Source organism: Arachis duranensis, chromosome 6, assembly GCF_000817695.3.
Source record: "Arachis duranensis cultivar V14167 chromosome 6, aradu.V14167.gnm2.J7QH, whole genome shotgun sequence".
NCBI lineage: Eukaryota > Viridiplantae > Streptophyta > Magnoliopsida > Fabales > Fabaceae > Arachis > Arachis duranensis.
Genome location: NC_029777.3, coordinates 83880244 through 83887067, shown reverse-complemented (window position 1 = coordinate 83887067; position 6824 = coordinate 83880244).

The following is a 6824-nucleotide window of genomic DNA, read 5'->3' as shown; positions in this document are numbered from 1 at the left end:
AAAATGTTCAACGCGCTCTGTCACGGCACGGCTAATTAGTTGTCAGTTCTCGATCATGTCGGAATAGAATCCATTGATTCTTTTGCGTCTGTCACTAACGCCCCACAATCACGAGTTTGAAGCTCGTCACAGTCATTTAATCCTTGAATCCTACTCAGAATACCACAGACAAGGTTTAGACCTTCCGGATTCTCTTGAATGCCGCCATCAATTCTAGCTTATACCAAGAAGATTCCGATTAAGAAATCCAAGAGATATCCACTCAATCTAAGGTAGAACGGAGGTGGTTGTCAGGCACACGTTCATAGGTGAGAATGATGATGAGTGTCACGGATCATCACATTCATCAAGTTGAGGAACAACTGATATCTTAGAACAAGAATAAGCTGAATTGAATAGAGGAACAATAGTAATTGCATTAATACTCGAGGTACAGCAGAGCTCCACACCTTAATCTATGGTGTGTAGAAACTCCACCGTTGAAAATACATAAGAACAAGGTCTAGGCATGGCCGAGAGGCCAGCCCCCAATGGTCTTAGAACTAAACGTCCAAAGATGAAAATACAATAGCAAAAGGTCCTATTTATGGAGAACTAGTAGCCTAGGGTTTACAGAAATGAGTAAATTACATAAAAATCCACTTCCGGGCCCACTTGGTGTGTGCTTGGATTGAGCATTGAAGCATTTTTGTGTAGAGACTTTTCTTGGAGTTAAACGCCAGCTTTTGTGCCAGTTTAGGCGTTTAACTCCCACTTTCGTGCCAGTTCCGGCGTTTAACGCTGGGCATTCTTGAGCTGACTTGGAACGCCCTGTTTGGGCCATCAAATCTCAGATAAAGTATGAACTATTATATATTTCTGGAAAGACCAGGATGTCTACTTTCCAACGCAGTTGAGAGCGTGCCAATTGGGCTTCTATAGCTCCAGAAAATCTACTTCGAGTGCAGGGAGGTCAGAATCCAACAGCATCTGCAGTCCTTTTCAGGGTATACTGAAAAGTCCAGAAAAGTAAATTTTAACTAAAAACGAATAAAAATATAATAAAAACTAACTAAAATATACTTAAAACATACTAAAAATAATGCCAAAAAGCGTATAAATTATCCGCTCATCAGGACCCGTTGCCATCCCTAGACATGCCAGGGATAGATCCCGAGCTCATGTCACATAAACTATCAGTCTACCCTGGGTCATCACCTGTTCAGCAAAGAAGACGAAAGCTCGGACCTGAACGGGCTCAAGTGGTGGAAGAACAAATACGAGCCCCCCTAGAAGCCAATTTCATCAGAGAGGTCAAATATCCGGCTTGGCTAGCAAACGTGGTGCTAGTCAAGAAGCAAAATGGAAAGTGGAGGATGTGCGTCGATTATACCGACCTGAACAAGGCGTGTCCAAAAGACCCATATCCACTCCTCAATATTGATACCCTGGTAGATTCCAGCTCAGGATATCAATACCTGTCGTTTATGGATGCATACTCGGGATATAATCAAATTCCGATGTATAAGCCGGATCAAGAAAAAACATCTTTTATCACGCCTAGAGCAAACTATTGCTATGTGGTTATGCCTTTTGGGTTAAAAAATGCAGGAGCCACGTATCAAAGACTGATGAATAAGGTGTTTGCACCTCACCTTGGGAGTCTAATAGAAGTATATATAGACGACATGCTAGTAAAAATCAGGGATGAGGCCAACCTCATGACAGACCTCTCGCAAGTCTTCAACACCATTAGGATGCACAGGATGAGATTGAATCCCGCAAAGGCGCAAAGTGCACCTTCGCGGTGGAGGTTGGAAAATTTTTAGGATTTATGCAAATACAAAAGGGGATTGAAGCCAACCCCGACAAGTGTAGAGCAGTCCTAGAAATGAAAAGCCCGACTTGCTTAAGGGAGGTCCAGCAGCCAAATGGCCGACTTGCAGCCCTCTCTAGGTTCTTGGCGGGATCAGCATTAACATTCCTACCACTCTTCTCCCTACTAAGAAAAGGATGCCAGTTCGAATAGACTCCGGAATGCGAAGAAGCATTCCAGGAGTTCAAAAGGTTTTTAAGCCAGCCTCCGATTCTGACCCGACCTAAGGTCGGGGAAGAACTCGTCCTGTATTTGTCTGTAGCTGACAAAGTTGTAGCCTCAGCTCTAATATAGGAAGACGAGGTCGGGCAACATCCTATGTACTTCACCAGCAAAGTTCTACAAGGCCCCGAGTTAAGGTACCAAAAACTCGAGAAGTTTGAGTATGCCTTAATAGTAGCCTCTCGAAGGCTACGGCCTTATTTCCAAGCTCACACCATAAGAGTTCAAACGAACCACCCCATGAAGCAAATTCTTCAAAAAACAAATATTACGGGCAGAATGGTTCAATGGGCTATAGAGCTATTCGAGTTCAACCTTAAATATGAAACTCAGAATGCAATCAAAGCCCGATGCCTTACCGACTTCGTAGCAGAGTATGCAGGAGATTAAGAGGAAGCCTCCACGGCATGGGAACTATATGTAGATGGCTCTTTCAACAAGGTCGGAAGCGGTGCAGGCATAATACTGGTGAATAAAGAGGGAACACAAATAGAAATTTTCCTCAATTTTGAATTCCCAGCTTCTAACAATCAGGCAGAATATGAAGCTTTGATTGCCGGGTTGAAGCTAGCAGAAGAAGTCGGTGCGACCAAAGTACTTGTGTTCAGCGACTCTCAGGTGGTAACCTCTCAAATAAATGGAGAGTACTAGGCTAAAGACCCTAATATGAAAAGGTACTTAGATAAAACTTTGGAATACCTTAGGCAGTTCTCAGAGACTGAGGTCAAACACATAACTTGGGATCTCAATAGTAGAGCAGACGCCCTTTCTAAGTTACCAAGTACCAAGTTAGAAGGGAATAATAGAAGTCTGATCCAAGAAACTCTCCAAGAGCCCTTTGTCACAAAAACAGAGGCTCGATAGGATGTCCTTGAAGTATCCGGATTGGACCTCGGATGGATGAACCCACTAATCGAATACATGAAATTCGACATCCTACCCAAAGAGGAAAAAGAGACCAAGAAAATTCGGAGGGAAGCACAAAAATACACCTTGGTGAAGAATATCTTCTATAAAAGAGGAATATCCACTCCATTGTTGAAGTGTGTCCTGACCTCAATGACAACAAAGGTCCTAGAAGAGGTGCACAATAGAATCTGTGAGAATTATCTCGGAGTAAGGTCTCTGGCTAGGAAAGTCATACGAGCAGGGTTCTACTGGCCAACCTTGCAAAAAGATGCCACCGAGTTCGTAAAAAAGTGTCAACCATGCCAAATGCATGCAAACTTCCACGTTGCTCCCCCTGAGGAGCTTATTAGCATAACTTCTCCATGGCCTTTTTCAAAATGGGAATTGGACCGATTAGACCCTTCCCCCAAGCGCCTGGACAAGTGAAGTATCTAATAATGGGAGTGGACTACTTCACAAAGTGGATCAAAGCAGAACCATTAGCCACCATCACAGTTCAGAGAAGTCGAAAGTTCCTCTACAAGAACATCATTACAATGTATGGAGTCCCCCACTCTATCACCACCGACAATGGAACTCAGTTCACCAACTCCACCTTCAGAAACCTAGTAGCCAGTATGAAGATCAAAAAATAGTTCACCTCAGTGGAACACCTGATAAACTGCTATTTTATGATTCATATTGTATTTAATTGTGTGGTTTTATCAAGTCTTCACCCACTTATTCATATAATTTGCATGTATTTACAATTCCTTCCTAAAAATATTCTATGATTAAAAACTTGCTTTCTAAGATCTTTTAGTTGTATATTTTTATCTTCTTTCGTACCATTCGATGCCGTGATCTGTGTGTTAAGTGTTTTAGGCTTCATAGGGCAGGAATGGCATAAGGAGTGAAGAGGAAGCTTGCAAAAATAGAAGGAACACAAGGAATTGAGGAGATGGCCAGCGAGAAGCCACGCGGTCGCATGGCTCACGCGACCGCGCGGAATGGAAGAAATCAAAGTGACGCGCCCGCGTGCCTGACGCGGCCGCGCGGATTGGAAGCTGCACAAACGAAGCGAGTGCACAAACGAAGCGAGTGCATGAACGTGGTATGAGAAACACTGAGTGACACGATCACGTGGACAACGCGGCCAAGTGACGTGCGCGATCTGCAGAATTACAAAAGTCGCTAGCAGAGTTTCTGGGCCGCATTTCAACCCAGTTTTCAGCCCAGAAACACAAATTAAAGCCAAAGAACATGCAGAGACAAGTGAACAATTCATTCCGAATAATTTCAACACCCACAAGCAAATGGGCAAGCTGAGATAGCCAACAAAGTTATACTAGCTGGGTTGAAGAAAAGGTTGCAAGACACAAAGGGAGCCTGGGCCGAAGAACTCCCTCAAGTGCTATGGGCATATTGGACTAAACCTTCGTCTGCCACAGGAGAGACACACTTTCGACTTGCTTATGGCATAGAAGCCATGATACCAGCGAAAATCAATGAGCAAAGTCCAAGGGTGAGCTTCTACGACGAGGTAGGAAACGTTCAAGGACACAAAGAAGAACTCGAGCTACTCCCTGAAGTCTGAGAACAAGCCCAGATAAGGGAGGCAGTGTTGAAGCAAAGAATGACCAACAGATACAATAAGAAAGTCATTCGAAGAAGCTTCGTCCCAGACGACTTAGTCTTGATCGGAAATGACATCAGCATCAATAAGTCGGGGGAAGGAAAACTTGCTTTTAATTGGAAAAGACCATACAAGATAAGCAAAGTCTTAGGAAATAGATACTACAATGTAACCGACTTGAGCGGTACCGAGCTACCAAGGTCGTGGCATGCTTGTAATATGAAAAGGTACTATAGTTAAAAGCAAACTCCATTCCCTGGTGTACTCTTTTTCCCGACTTCATAGTTTTTTCCAAAAGAGTTTTCCTGAAGGGGGTTTTAATGAGGCATCAAAGTGGAGGCTAGGGAAGAACAAGTCTTAAAGAGCTCCCCTAGTAGCAAAAGGTACCTTCATCAATAAATAAAGATCTTTTCAATACACCTCTTTATAATTCCATTATCTTTCTACGAAACGCACCGATTTAAGCTCAAAAAAAGTGAAAATTCCATGTCCTACCTAAGTGGTCGGCAGGATAAAACGACGAGGTACAAGTTGGTGTAAAGAGGTTACAAAAAGACGATCATAATAACTAGGGAACTCTTCAACCTACTAGTCGGAAATCCTGAGAATATCGAAATGCATCGCAAGAATAACCTAAGTTATGAAACAGTTCAATAGGCAAAAATTGAACAAGAAAAGAATACAAACAGAGATAAGCAAATCCATAAAAAACAAAGGCAGAAGCTGTCCCAAGTCTTTGAAAAAAATCGCAAGTAACTTAGACAAAAAGTAGCCTGCCCAATAAAAGGTTTTTCCGAAAAAAGATCAAAAAGGTTTTCATGGAAAGATTATAAACAAAGCATGCACACACGAGATATTCCTTAAAAGCCCTTGTCCAAAAAATAGGCAAAATTAAAAAGATCAACTTTTTTGTTAACGGCCATAAAAGGCCAAGAGAGTCAGAGACAATCACCACAAACATATAAAAATAAAATTGTTCAAAGAGGGGCCCACAAGCCGGGCCCCAAATAGCTAGAATCAATTAATTGGAAGGAGGATTGGAGTCACTAGAAGGAAAAGAGCTCGAATCTACAGCAGGGAAGGTCGGAGCAATCTCTTCAACCACAGGAGTCGGAGTTTCTGAAGACGTCGGAAGGGATCCCTCCTGTTGCTCCTCGCGAGGAGAAAACTCAATAAGCTTTTGTCCCCGGGTCTTTAGCTTGGAGTCCGTCTCAGGACGAGGAGGAGAAACAATAGCTCCGTTTACAACAATCTTATCAGAAGGGAGATGAGAAAGGTCCAGGTCAGGAGTAATAACTCCGACATGTTCCTTAAATACCCTCCAAGCGTCCTCCGAGCTCTCCGCCACGGAGTCCTCCAAGTCTTGATAGGCTTCCCGACCTTTCTCCAGCTCCCGATGAAGATCAATATTCTCAGAGAAGAGCCGGACGTAATTCTGCTCCGCCTTCTCCTTTAGACCCTCCGCCATAGCACACTGGCCCATCAGCTTCTTCTCCCTCTCTTGAAGTCGGCCCAGCTCCTCCTTTATCCAAGCAACCTCCCGTTGGAGCCATTATCCTCCTCTTGATAGAGGACAATTTTCTCCTTCAGCTCCTCCACAACCCTTTGGGAAGAGCCTAAAGAACTAAGAGGAGTTTTGTCCAAAATATTAAGAAGAGCAGTACAGACTCCAACAGTCCGAACACTCCCCCGAACCATAATTTGAAGGTGATTTCGAAGGGAAGCATTGATGAGCGGATAATTTATACGCTTTTTGGCATTGTTTTTAGTATGTTTTTAGTATATTTTAGTTAGTTTTTAGTATATTTTTATTAGTTTTTATTTAAAATTCACTTTTCTGGACTTTACTATGAGTTTGTGTGTTTTTCTGTGATTTCAGGTATTTTCTGGCTGAAATTGAGGGTCCTGAGCAAAAATCTGATTCAAAGACTGAAAAGGACTGCAGATGCTGTTGGATTCTGACCTCCCTACACTTGAAGTGGATTTTCTAGAGCTACAGAAGCCCAATTGGCGCGCTCTCAACGGCGTTGGAAAGTAGACATCCTGGGCTTTCCAGCAGTGTATAATAGTCCATACTTTGCCCGAGATTTGATGGCCTAAACCGGCGTAGCAAATCAGCTTCAGAATTTCCAGCGTTTAACGCTGGAACTGGCATAAAACTTGGAGTTAAACGCCCAAACTAGCATGAAAGCTAGCGTTTAACTCCAAGAAAAGTCTCTACAC